Below are 13,857 nucleotides of genomic sequence, written 5' to 3'. Positions count from 1 at the left end.
TTTTCATATGTTTGTTGGCCTCATGTATGTCTTCCTTTGAAAAATTTTCGTTCATATCCTTTGCCCACTTTTGAATGGGTTTGTTTTTTTCTTGTTAATCACAGTTCTTTGTAGATTTTGGATATTAGCCCTTAATCAGATGGGTAGGTTGCAAAAATCTTTTCCCATTCTGTTGGTTGCCAGTTCACTCTAATGATTGTTTCTTTTGCTATACAGCAGCTCTGGAGTCGAATTAGATCCTTTTTATCTATTTTGGCTTTTGTTGCCAGTGCTTTTGGTGTTTTAGTCATGAAGTCCTTGCCTATGCCTATGTCCTGAATAGTTTTGCCTAGGTTTTCTTCTAAGGTTTTTATGATGTTAGGTCTTATGTTTAAGTGTTTAATCAATCGGGAGTTAATTTTAGTGTAAGGTGTCAGGAAGGGGTCCAGTTTCTGTTTTCTGCACATGGCTAGCCAGTTTTCCCAACACCATTTATTAAACAGGGAATCCTTTCCCCATTGCTCATTTTTGTCAGATTTGTCAAGATCAGATGGTTGTAGAGTTGTGGCATTGCCTTCAAGGCCTCTGTTCTGTTCCATTGGTCTATATCTCTGTTTTGGTACCAGTAGCATGCTGTTTTGATTACTGTAGCCTTGTAGTATAGCTTGAAGTCAGGTAGCGTGATGCCTCCAGCTTTGTTCTTTTTTTTTTTTTAGAATTAACTTGGCTATGCGGGCTCTCTTTTGGTTCCATATGAAGTTTAAGGTGGTTTTTCCCAGTTCTGTGAAGAAGGTCATTGGTAGCTTGATGGGGATAGCGTTGAATCTGTAAATGACTTTTGGCAGTATGGCCATTTTCATGATATTGATTCTTCCTAACCATGAGAATGGAATGTTTCTCCATCTGTTTGTGTCCTCTCTTATTTCATTCAGCAGTGGTTTGTAGTTTTCCTTGAAGAGGTCCTTTACATTCTCATCTCACTTAGGCTTATGCCAAAAACGTAAAATTTGGTGCAGATGCCCAAGCCTTAACGCTTCAAAATGTAGACCTTTTAGTCAAACTGCAGCTGTTAAAAAAACAAAAACCAAAAACCAAAATGTAGCTGTTAAAATGGGGCCAAAGGGAAGAACAGTGATTATTGAGCAGGGCCGGGGAAGTCCCAAAGTAACAAAAGATCATGTGACTGTTGCAAAGTCAATTGACTTAAAGGATAAATGAAAAAATATTGTACCTAAACTTGTTCAAAATGTTGCCAATAACACAAATGAAGAGGCTGGGGATGGCACTACCGCTACGGTACTGGCACACTCTATTGCCAAGGAAGGCTTTGAGAAGATTAGCAAAGGTGATAATCCAGTAGAAATCAGGAGAGGTGTGATGTTAGCTGTTGATTCTGTAATTGCTGAACTTAAAAAGTAGTCTAAACCTGTGACTATCCCTGAAGAAATTGTGCAGGTGGCTACAATTTCTGCAAACAGACAAAGTAATTGACTGTATCACCTCTGATGCAATGAAAAGGGTTGGAAGAAAGGTTGTCATCACAGTAAAGGATGGAAAAACGCTGAATGATGAATTATAAATTATTTAAGGCATGAAGTTTGGTTGAGGCTATATTTCTCCATATTTTATTAATACATCAAAAGGTCAGAAATGTGAAATCTAGGATGCCTATGTACTGTTGAGTGAAAAGAGAATTTCTAGTATCATAAGTCATTGGTCATGATTGCTGAAGACGTTGATGGAGAAACTAGTCTTGAATAGGCTAAATGTTGGTCTTCAGGTTGTGGCAATCAAGGCTCCAGGGTTTGGTCATAATAGAACCAGCTTAAAGATAGGGCTATTGCTACCGGTGGTGCAGTGTTTGGAGAAGAGGGGTTGACCCTAAATCTTGAAGACATTCAGCCTCATGACTTAGGAAAAGTTGGAGAGGCCATTGTGACCAAAGATGATGCCATGCTCTTAAAAGCAAAAGGTGGCAAGGCTGAAACTGAAAAACGTATTCAGGAAGTCACTGAGGACTTAGATGCCACAACTAGTGAAAACAAAAGGGAAAAACATAAACGGCTGGCAAAACTTTCAGATGGAGTAGTTGTGCTGAAGGTTCGTGGGACACATGATGTTAAGTGAATGAAAAGAGTTACAGATGCTCTTAATGCTGCAAGAGCTGCTGTTGAAGAAGGCATTGTTTTGGGAGGGCGTTGTGCCCTACTTTGCATTCCAGCCTTGAACTCAGTGACTCCAACTAATGATGATCAAAAATTGGTATAGAAATTATTAAAAGAACACTCAAAATTCCAGCAGTGACCATTGATAAGAATGCAGATGTTGAAGGATCTTTGAAAGTTGAGAAAATCATGCAAAGTTCCTGAGAAGTTGGTTATGGTGCTATGGTTGGAGATTTTGTGAATATGGTGGAAAAAGGAATTATTGACCCAACAAAGTTTGTGAGAACTGCTTTATTGGGTGCTGTTGGTGTGGCCTCTCTGTTAACTACAGAGGAGAAGTGAAACAGCCTTTCTGTGGAGAGTGAGAATAACTGTGTACAAAGTAGAGAAATATCCAATTATGTGACAACCTTTGTGTAATAAAAATTTGTTTAAAGTTCAAAGAAAATTTTAACCAAAATTATGCAATGTTTAGTAATGAACCATGAAAATAGGCCAAAATTTGTATTGAAAAAGAATTATTACACAGAAATATGTTGTCTTAAATGCAACTGGAGAAAGAATTGAAAAGAAATCAATGTTGCATTCAACCCAAGAAAACAGCAAAGGAGAACAAATAAATCTAAAATAACAAAGGGAAAAGAGATAATGATAAAGTCAGAATTTTTCTTTTTCTGTTTATTTTTAGAGACAGGGTCTTGCTATATTGCTCAGGCTGGTCTCAAACTCCTGGCCTCAAGTAATTCTTCCATCTTAGCCTTCTGAATAGCCAAGATTACAGGTGCAAGCCACCGAGCCTGGCTTAAAATCAGAATTTTAATGATATGAACAAAATGAATCAATGGAGATGTTCATAAAAGCAAAAAAGTGATAGTTTGAAAGTATTAATAAACTCATTTCTAAAGCTACGAAGAAAACTGCATATCAATACTTCTGATAAGTATAAGTGTGTTTTTTAAATGAAAGTCTTAAGTGAAAAATTATTCAAAGTTTTTGCTCATGTCAATTAAGAAGCATAATTGTTTAGTTATTTAATGATCAAGCCATCCATCTACTTTTCCTCTAATGAATTTCAGGCGGGACTTGATGTAACAATTATACATTCACCACTCATAAATGTAGGTCGGAAAACTGGACTTTTGGAGTTAAAAGGGTCGATTGAAATCCTTAGGTCCTATCTCTACCCAATTCATTCAAGAATCCCTCTACTGTTGGTCACCTGACCTGTGTAAAATACTTTCAGTGACAAGTCAAACAACACAGCTGTAAGTTACTGAATGCTATGAGTGACTTATACCTTTAGAGAAAAGAATGTTACTGAGTTAGGAAGAATTTGTATATGACATACCAAAGTAAACTTTGACTAGAATTTTATGGGGAAACACTTAACTCCATTTTACACAATAACACAATCTGAATGGCTACTAGCTTTCACCTAAAAGGCCATCTGGTAGTCTCTGATACTGTCATTAAAATAAAGTGGGTAGCCAGTTATGTAGCAGGTGTTTGCCAGTTAGAAGAATGCACCCAAGCAGGACATCGAGGACACATTCTCCAGAGAACTGTGTGTTTTCCGACTGCAATAACCATGTATTTAAGTGGAGAAAATACATTGTAGAGCTTGACGTTCCGAGTCTGTTTCCTACAGAACGTGTGGCTTGCTGTGCTGGGGAAGCTGCTGTTTTCTCTTCTGGTCAAGATCTTGCTCAACTGCCTTAACAAGGTACAAGTTGAAGTATCTATAGAACTATCCTATGTGTACATTTAACGTGTTGTGGGGACTGCATTATTTGTTTTGGAAAAATAGGAAAATCTACAAAATCAACAATTTTTGCAGAGATTAGAATGTTTTCTAAGAATAACAAATCTGGAGATTACTTATGAATAGCAGTAAAGATGTCACTTTAAAGTGGTAAGTATACTGATTAAAGAACCTCCAATGAGGAAGGATCACATTTCACTTTATTTTGTGGCTTAGAGCCTTTTTCTTCAAGGCAATTTAAAAGTAACAATCTGCAGAGGTTTAAAAATTAATCTTCATCAAATCCTTGTGAGATGCTAATAGGTTCAGTATTCTGTATGTTTGAAAACATTTGTAAAGAAGAGATGAAAGAATCATAGAGCAATGCTTCTCAAACTTGAACATGAATCCTCAAGGAATAATGATAAAATGCAGATTTCCATCCAGTAGGTCTGAGGTTTTGCATTCTAACAAGCTCTCAGGTGGTACCAGTGCTGCTGCTGTGGCAGACCACAATTTAAATGGCAATGTTGGCTGGGTTGGGGGCGGGGTGGCTCATGCCTGTAATCCCAGCACTTTGGAAGGCTGAGGTGGGTGGATTATGAGATCAGGAGTTCAAGACCACCCTGGCCAACACGGTGAAACCCCGTCTCTACTAAAAATACAAAAATTAGCTGGGCATGGTAGTGGATGCCTGTAGTCCCAGCTACTCAGGAGGCTGAGGGAAAGGGAGAGAATTCTTGAACCCAGGAGTGGAGGCTGCAGTGAGCTGAGATGGTGCCACTGCACTCCAGCTTGCGTGACAGAGCAAGACTCCATCTCAAAAAAAAAAAAAAAAAGACAATGTCAGCAAAGAGCAGCATTGTCATGTTTTGGGACTCCCATAGGAAGAAGTCCAGTAGTCAGTTGGAAATGTGCATTTTGGACTCAGGAAACTCAGTTTTGGGAACCATAAGCATAGAATGATAGCTGAAGTTATGAGAATAGATGAAATCACTCTTCTTTAATTATTTACTAAATACTAATAAGGTACTTAGGGAGTACAGAGTCAGACACAATCCTCTGTTGAGTACAGATTATGCTATCCTATATGGTCGCGTGCAATGTTTAATTCTAAAATTCTATTTTTAATGAGAACATTAAGCCTACTGATTTATCAAATATATCTTTTTCAGCAAGGAAGTATTTCTATTAAAAAGGCCATCAGGTTGCTGAAATATTAATGATAGTAGAATATCATGTAACTGAAGAGAATGTCATCATTGAATTCAGGATTTTGATGAAAACCCAGAGTTAGGTTCTTTATTTTAAAGGGATGTTGAGAAAATAAGTTTCTGAGTAATAAACTGAAATGGCTTGCTTAATAATTGTCTTTCGGCCAGGTGCTAGTATCACACCTGTAATACTAGCACTTTGGGAGGATGAGGAAGGTGGATCGTTTGTGGTCAGGAGTTCAAGACCAGCCTGGCCAACATGGTGAAACCCCATCTCTTCCAAAAATACAAAAATTAGCTGGGCATGGTGGCGCATGCCTGTAATCCCAGCTACTCAGGAGGCTGAGGCAGGAGAATTGCTTGAACCCTGGAGGCAGAGGTTGCAGTGAGCTGAGATCGCACCACTGCCCTCTAGCCTGGGCGACAGAGTGAGACTCCATCTCAAAAAATAAAAGACTTTAATTATTTTAAGGAAGATGTATGCCACTTTTTAGGACCATAGAATACATTGCCAAGGCATGCTACGCGATGTTCTTAATAAGGTATGTTTGTTAATTGATTAGATAAATATTACAGTGTAGATAGACATCACCCTGCCTGGAGTTAGAAAAGTAAATGTGATAGTCTCTGAGCAGACTTTGGACGAACAGACTTCTGTTTTTCTGTCTGTTGTGTGGTGGGTCTTATCTTCTTGTATGTTTACATTGGGCCTTTTGAATTATATTTCCTTATTGAGTACCATACACACTTCTGACATGGCTTGTTGTAAATGACTCTAATGATTAGTTTCCATTTGGAGTCTAAAGTCCAGCATGATTTCAGGGAGCTAATGTCTTATTATTGCAGGTTCTTTGGCAAGAACATTCAGTGCACCTGCTGTGCATACTCGGCCTATATATATGGTGACAGCTACATCTGCTTTCCCATCTGCACCTTTCAGTTTCAAGTAGATATCATTAGCTGTCTGTAACACTTAAGAATCTGCCTGTATCTGCTGAAGGAAACTAACTGGATTGAAAAATCTTCACCTTTCTGCAAGACCCTCCACAAAATAATAGCTCTGTGGAGTGATTCCGGGATTTCTTATGATTAAATAGATTATTGAAGCTGTGATTGTCAAACAGACACATGTTTAAACATGTCCAGAGCTTACTTTTATCTATTAAGAAGGATGTGATTACAAAATGTGTTTAATAATAATGTAGCTATGCTATATGTTAAATTTGGATCTGTTCCCGTAGCAGATAAGATCTGTTAATTAATAAAGTCTAAAGTTACCTGTACAGAGTAGAAAACCCAAATCCTTAATATCAGTATACTAGTCATGTCAATCAGCATGTCCATGTCCTCCTGCTTGCACCTCTCTGCTGGACTAAGCAGCCAGTCTCAGTCTCTTACTTAAGCAAAGGGGTGGGATCAAGTTTCCTAAGGGCACCTAATCCACAGACCGGTTGCTGAACCTATGAAATGACTTGATATGAAAAAGTTTCCTTAGTAAGGATAATAATAATTAACTAGACTAATTATATTCTCCTCCTTGAAAAGTTGAAAGATTCATATAGCAGCAGCCATTCTGTAATGAGAGAAAAAAAATGATTAAGAACAAACAAGGGGTGGAAGAGGTGTACTGAAGGTGGAACACAAGGATGAAGGTTCATTAACTCTGTTGGGTGAGTTTCTAGATGGCCCTGAATCTTGAAGCATGGCTATTTTTGGAATCCTTTCGCCCTTACTCCCAAAAGTGTTCATTTGGTATAATAAGTTTCCATTATTTGAGATGACTTAAACTTACTGATGAAACAAAGATCACAGCGACCATGAGGATTTACTTTTTGATCTGTGTTGCAAAGAATAGGGATTAAACATTGAGAAAACAAATAATAAGTGAGATGTGTGCCACATCGGGACAGATTCCAGAAGATGCACTATGTTACCTTATCTGTCCACTCAGAATGGAAAAAATTCACCCAATTTAGGTGTCTTTCTAACAATATCCAGCCAGATTACTAATGTATAGATTTCTGAGGCCAGAAAACCTTAATGTCAATAAGTAATGGAGTTACCTGTAACTCACTCCATACTCTTACATAGTGCATTGAAGGAGCAGGGATCATGGGCTATTGTATTTTTGTCTCCAACTGTCCCTTTAAACTTGCTCAATGTGTGTAGTCTCCAGTCTCCCCAACTACTTGGTAAAGAATCTAGCAGACTGATTTTTGACTTCAAGGTCACTGTAAGCCATAGACATAAACCTGTTTAACAATGGCCAGGTCCTGTGCTAGGTGGAAAATATGCAGCATCTCATCTACTTTTTTCTGTGGTCTATCTTATAGTTTACTTGGAATTTGCTATTTGTTATCTTGACATCTTAGTCCAAGCCACTTGTTATATATTTATCCACAAAAAAAGTATAAATGATACACACACGGAAAATTCCATTGTCATTCTCTGGTTCTTCTTTCAGGGATGCTTACTAATTAGTATTTCTTGGGGATGGTTCTGTTCTCTGATGTATTCTTCCCCCCAGGACATGTAGAGTTTCTCCTAGGCCCCACCCACTCAATGCTTAGCCAACAGTGTTGCTCTGGGATATACAGTTCTTACCCAGACCTTTATTCTTACTCACAGGATTTGCTTACAAACTGCCCCCAGATAAACCTTAGGAGCTGAGCCAGGAATGGTGGTGCATGCCTGTTGTCCTGGCTGTTGCGGAGGCTGAGGCAGGAGATCGATTTAGTCCATATGTTTAAAGCTGAAGAGAGCTATGATCACTGCAGCCCGCGTAACAGAGAGGCCATGGAGAGAGAGAGAGAGAGAGGAGAGGAGAGAGAGAGAGAGAGAGAGAGAGAGAGAGAGAGAGAGAGAGAGAGAGAGAGAAACCTTAAGAGCTGAATCCTTATCAATGGATTCTAATGAAAGGCTCTGCATGTCTCCAAAATGCTGGAGGCCATTATCTACTATTTTTGTTGATAAAAATAATGAGATGCTGATGCACCTTTCTGCCATGTTGTGTGTTCATGTTCTTTCTGCCTGCTGGGTCCATTCTACAGTGTGGGGATATTTTTTTGTGGGCTGTATCCATAAGAAGGGTGTTCTAGGAAAGAAAGTGCCTACTTGCCTAGAGTCTGCGTGAAAAATGGACACTCCTTTGCACAACTTTATAATACCTTGTATAACATCAGTAAGTATTTTTTGGCAGTTGTGGCTAAAAAAAATAAATCAGGGATATTATCGTTCAGTAATTTTATATGCAATAGTATATAGGTTACATACTTGCTGATAGACTAAAGATAAGTATGATTTGTGGAGCAGTACCTTATACTAAAAATAGCACTTGCTCATGATTCTAGAAAGTCAGAACTAACCTACCACTCAGATGCCTGCAGGGAGAGAGGCATATGGGATGTAATCAATTATCCTCCAAAAACGCTCCCTGGAAAGAAAATGGTAATTTCATTTCAAATAATCAATTAAAGATTTTTCCATGTGTTAGATGACTTATACATTAGAGTATATTGTCCCTTATTCCTAAATCTTGTGATTTAACAAAATTATTATTACAATTTTATTTGTAGCCAAGTGTTCTTTCCTATTAAATTTTAGAAGGGTTGTGAAAATTTGTGTTGGGAGTCACAAAGTATTCTGTGCTCTTTTGTTCTGTTGGGAAATCTTACATTTCTCTGTATTATTTTCACTTCCTACTTATTTGTAGGATTGCTGAAATAGATTTTGAACTGAATGAACATTTTAATTCACTCTTTTTTAATATTATTAAAGCTCGTTGAACAAACAACAGAATGACTAAAGAAATAAATTCGAGAAGTATAAATTAAAAATAAAGAGGAAAGCTTTTCATGTCAGAAAATGCCAAGGATAAATTAAACTTCAATCAAGAAGCAAATGTAGTTTGAAGGCACTGACACTTCCTCACCGCAGGGAGGCAGTAGTTCCTTCTATAATAGGAAACTCAAGGCTTTTATCTTTCTCCAATTTAAATTCTGAACTTTTCTATTAATAATTCTTTATGCGATTTTTTTTTCTATCAACACCCATGCTTTAGTCCTTGATTTTAAAAGCTAATCCTTAGTCATGTCTGAAATAATTGGACCCCAAAAGTAAAACATAGTTTTCCAGAAGGGTACAAAATTGAAAAATACTTTAGCCGCACATCATGCATGAAAGACTTTCAAAGTCTGAGTTCCCATAAAAAATTATAAATACATGAAATTCTTTTTTTTTTTGAGGAATTAACAGTCTTTATTGGGCTCAGACCAGGAGTCCGTGGGTGCTGAGGACCTCTGTATATTTGTCAAATTTTTTCTCCATGTTCTTCACAGTCTGTTTCCGTAGCCTCACGAGCTGTTTCTTCTTCCGGTAGTGCATCTTGGCTTTCTCCTTCCTCTTCTCCAGGGTGGCTGTCACTGCCTGGTACTTCCAACCAACCTCGTGAGCCAGGTGCCCCAGATAGACAAATTTTCTAAATGTTCAGATGCACCACCTTGAGGGCGGCAGGAACCACCATCTGCTTTTTCTTGTCTTAGGGCGATGGGATGCTGTCAAACACCTTGAGGCGGTCCAGGGCGGCCTGGCCTGGTCTTGGGGGCAGCATGCCGTGCGCAGTCAGCCGGAAAATGCTGCTGGGGGACCGGAAGTGGTAGGGGCCGTGGGAAGTGTTGGTGTTCATCTGCTTGCGGAGGAAAGCCAGGTACTTCAACTTGTTTCTGTAGAAATTGGTGGAAATGTTGATGCCCTCGCAGCCTACGACCACCACTTTCTGGACCAGCAGCACCTGCCAGGCAGCCCAGGAGATGGCCTCGACCATCAAGCACCACGACCCGCACTTCGGCCATCTTCAGCAGCCACCTGGGAAAGTGAAATTCTTTATTTGCTCTGTAAGTCAACTCTTTTAAAAGCAGCAATTATGAATTCTATAGCACAACAAGAAAGGCTGGGTGAGATTTTTGAGGTCACCTTATCCTGGCATCTTCACATGTGACCACATTTTTAACGAATAATTTCTTGTAGAATATTTAATATTTTGGCCACATGTTCATTTTGGTCACAACTAAGTATAGATTTAAAGTATGGTAATACGTTTGATCCAGCAAAAGCACTAGCTCCATACTCAGGGGAATTTATGTCAGAAAGTGATATCTAGTGGAAGATTCTAAAATGTTAAAAATTCTTTCTTACTCAGTTTCCGTGCTTGAGTGAATTACTTATCTGAGTGGGGAGCTTCTTCTGTGGGGATAAACAGCTTGGTAAACGTTAGAAACAGTGGTGTTTCAGCTGTTTCTAAGTATCTACGTCTGAGTATTTGCTATTTCCGGTAGAGGTAATCCAGCAGAGTTTAGATTCAGACATTTTCTTTTTTCAGTATAATCAAATATATTTTCATCTGATGAAGAAGAAGAAACAGATATAGTCCATATATTTTAGGGGAAAAGACTCCACTGATGTTGACTTTAAGTAAAAATGCAAACAGCAGAGGAATGGTTGAGTGAAATGTAGAGGAGCACAGACTCTGGAACACTGTACAGATTCAAAACCCAGATTTGCCATTTCTCAGCTGAGTCACTCTGGGCACATTTCTTAACTTCTCTGGGCCTGCTGCTTCAGCTGCAAGATGGGGAAAATCATAGCACCTACTTCATAGAGTTGTATGAGGATTAAACAATCAAGTACCTATAATATATTTAGAACATTGCTTGGCGCTTAATAAAATGCCCTGTAAGTGCTGGCTGCCTTCATTCCAATGAAAGGCATTATTACTCTCTAATTTTTCATTGTTTATCAGGTACTCCCCCTATTATTATTATTATTTTTTCAGAGGCAGGGTTTCACTTGTTGCCCAGGCTGGTCCTAAACTCCTGGGCTCCAGTGATCCTCCTGCTTTGGCCTCCCAAAGCACTGGGATTACACATGTAAGCCAGCATGCCTTGCACTGATACCCTACATCTACATTATTATCTACATTTTACAGACCAGGAAACTAAGGCTCAAAGACCTTATGACAGGTTGCACAACTGGCAAGTAGCAATACCCACAGATTGCCCTGTACAGATTGTATACAAATACATCACCATGTGCATTAATAATGTCTTTATTACTAATATGTCTTTACTAATAATGTCTAACAATGTCCTTAACTACTAACTGGCAATATGAATTGAATGCTCATCCTGTACCAGGCATAGTTCTATGTGTGAAGCATAACCCATGAGATAGGTGCCATTATTATACCCATTTTGTATGAGGAAACTAAGGCACAGATTCTATAACTTGCTCAAGGTGACATAGCACTTACCGGCAGACTTGAGATGTAAACCCAAGTGGTTTGCTCTAGAATCTGTGCCCCTTTTTTGCCCTTTCCCTGAGAGTGATCACAAGCTTATGGAGCTTTTCATGTGGTCCTAAGATCATCACTGGCTTTTGGCTGGAAGTCTATTCTGTTTGGCTTTTGGCCATCAGCCTTTTCCTTACTGTCTATTACTCCTGTACCTTGTGGGCTATTTCTCCTGGGGATGCTCCAGAATAGGCCAGCCATGGCTATCTGCTGACTAGGTCCCACTATTTCTTTTTTAAATTGACTGTGTACACATAGCCACGGGAGCAAGCCATGGGAATTCAGAGAAGCCTTCACTGGAAAGGTATCATTAAGAATGAGCTCTCTAGCCAAAAAGAGGTGACTCCAAGCAGAACAGACTCCTCTCCAGATCCTATCACTTCCACTGGCCTCCTCTGAATATCAGTGCATATTCACAGTGGCCCTGCTGATCTTCCAAAACTCATCTGGTCTACGCTCTGGCCACTGGCTGTGGTCTGTACACTGCCACTCAGTTGGGTTAAGCTCAATAGTTTGTCTTGTGATTTTCAGACACCTTCTGGGCCCTTCACTAAGGGTTTTGAAACCTCTTGAAGCTCTTCCCAGCTCCCCAGCCATACTCTGGTACATGTGAGTAAGGGTGAGCAGCTGTTCTCTTAGGCTTTCTCCCTAATATTATCTACTTATATAGCCATCTGTTGGTGGAATAGAACTCCAGGCAGGAAGAAAAATACAAGCTCCTTTTGATTGGGGATTTTCACACATACCTGGAATCTCTACTATTTGTCTCCTGTACCAGGCATTTTGATATTGGGTTGAGGCATAAGACCTCAGACATATCCCAGATCTTCTTCTTTTATTATTATCCATCTCCTACTTTCTTCTCTCTCTCTTCCAAAGCTCCTGATTTCTTTCTTTCTTTGTTTTTTCTATTTTCGTTTTTTGAGACAGAGTCTTGCTCTGTCACCTGGGTTGGAGTCCAGTGTTACGATCTTGGCTCACTGCAACCTCTGCCTCCCGGGTTCAAGTGATTCTCATACCTCAGCCTCTCTAGTAGCTGGGATAAAAGGCATGCGCCACCATGCAAGGCTAATATATTTTTGTATTTTTAGTAGAGATGGAGTTTCTTCACGTTGGTCAGGCTGGTCTCAGACTCTTGGCTTCAAGCGATCCACCCACCTTGGCCTCCCAAAGTGCTGGGATTATAGGCGTGCGTCACTGAGCTTGGCCCAGATTTATTTATTTTTAATGGACCTATAGTCTATTTCCAGCACCTCATTCCCAGCTGTATCATCACCATCACTGGAAGTGTATAGGACTTTCCCAGGCTCTATTCCTATATCAGGCATGTGTTGCAAAGAGAATATTGGTACCTGCAAGAAAATCTAGCAAGCAATTCACTTTCAGGAGTCTAGGAAGTCATCTTCGTTGAGTAATTTCTGCCTCTCCCAATTAATACACTGGGAAAATTCAGTAAATGATACTGGTGAAATAAACACAGGTCAGATCTTGAAGATCCATGGAAGTCAGCTGTGTTAGACTGTTCTTGTGTTGTTATAAAGAACAGGGACTGGGCATGGTGGCTCACACCTGTAATCCCAGCACTTTGGGAGGCTGAGGTGGGTGGATCATGAAGTCAAGAGATTGAGATTGTCCTGGCCAACATGGAGACACCCTGTCTCTACTAAAAATACAAAAATTAGCTGGGCAGAGGTTGAAATGAGCTGAGATTGCATCACTGCACTTCAGCCTGGCAAAAGAGTGACACTTCATCTAAAAAAAAAAAAAGAAATACCTGGGGTCTGGGGCTGGGTAATTTATAAAGAAAAAAGGTTTGATTGGCTCACAGTTCTTCAGCCTGTGCAGGAAATAGAACACTGACATCTGCTTGGCTTCTGGTGAGGGCCCCAGAGACCTTGCACTCATGGTGGAAGGCAAAGAGGTTTTCACATGGTGAAAACCAGAGCAAGAGGGGAGGAGGAGGTGCCACACACTTTTAAACAACCAAATGTTGTGATAACTCACTGACTGTCGTGAAGATAGCGCCAAACCATGAGGGATCCACTCTCATGACTGAATCACCTTCCACCAGGCCCCATCTCCAACACTGGGGATTACAATTCAACATGAGATTTAGACAGGACAACATCCAAACCATATCAATAAGGTTAAGAAGTTTAGATTTTCTCTTGAAGGCAGTAAGGATCACATGACAGATTAAAGCAGGGAAATGTGCAGAGTGGTGAAGCCTGAAGAATGTCAGGCTGAATGCAATCAACAAGGAGGTGTCTGGGAAATACCTGTCATTTAGACGAGAGGAATGATATTCAGAGGAGGCTGGTGGAAGTCATAGGATCTGGAGAGAAGTCTGTTCTGCTTGGAGTCACCTCTTTTTGGCTAGAGAGCTCATTCTTAATGATACCTTTCCAGTGA

General features: G+C 39.7%; 2 pseudogenes; one reads left to right on the top strand and one right to left on the bottom strand.

Moving 5' to 3' along the window:
- Positions 1–926: 926 nt before the first annotated feature.
- On the top strand, positions 927–2,599 carry LOC128928802 (60 kDa heat shock protein, mitochondrial pseudogene; annotated as a pseudogene).
- A 6,747-nt stretch (positions 2,600–9,346) lies between these two features.
- LOC100412987 (large ribosomal subunit protein uL13 pseudogene) lies at positions 9,347–9,949 on the bottom strand (annotated as a pseudogene).
- Between the last annotated feature and the right edge of the window lie 3,908 nt (positions 9,950–13,857).

This window comes from Callithrix jacchus, chromosome 8, assembly GCF_049354715.1.
Source record: "Callithrix jacchus isolate 240 chromosome 8, calJac240_pri, whole genome shotgun sequence".
NCBI classification, from domain to species: Eukaryota; Metazoa; Chordata; class Mammalia; order Primates; family Cebidae; genus Callithrix; species Callithrix jacchus.
This window is presented reverse-complemented; position numbering and strand designations above follow the sequence as displayed.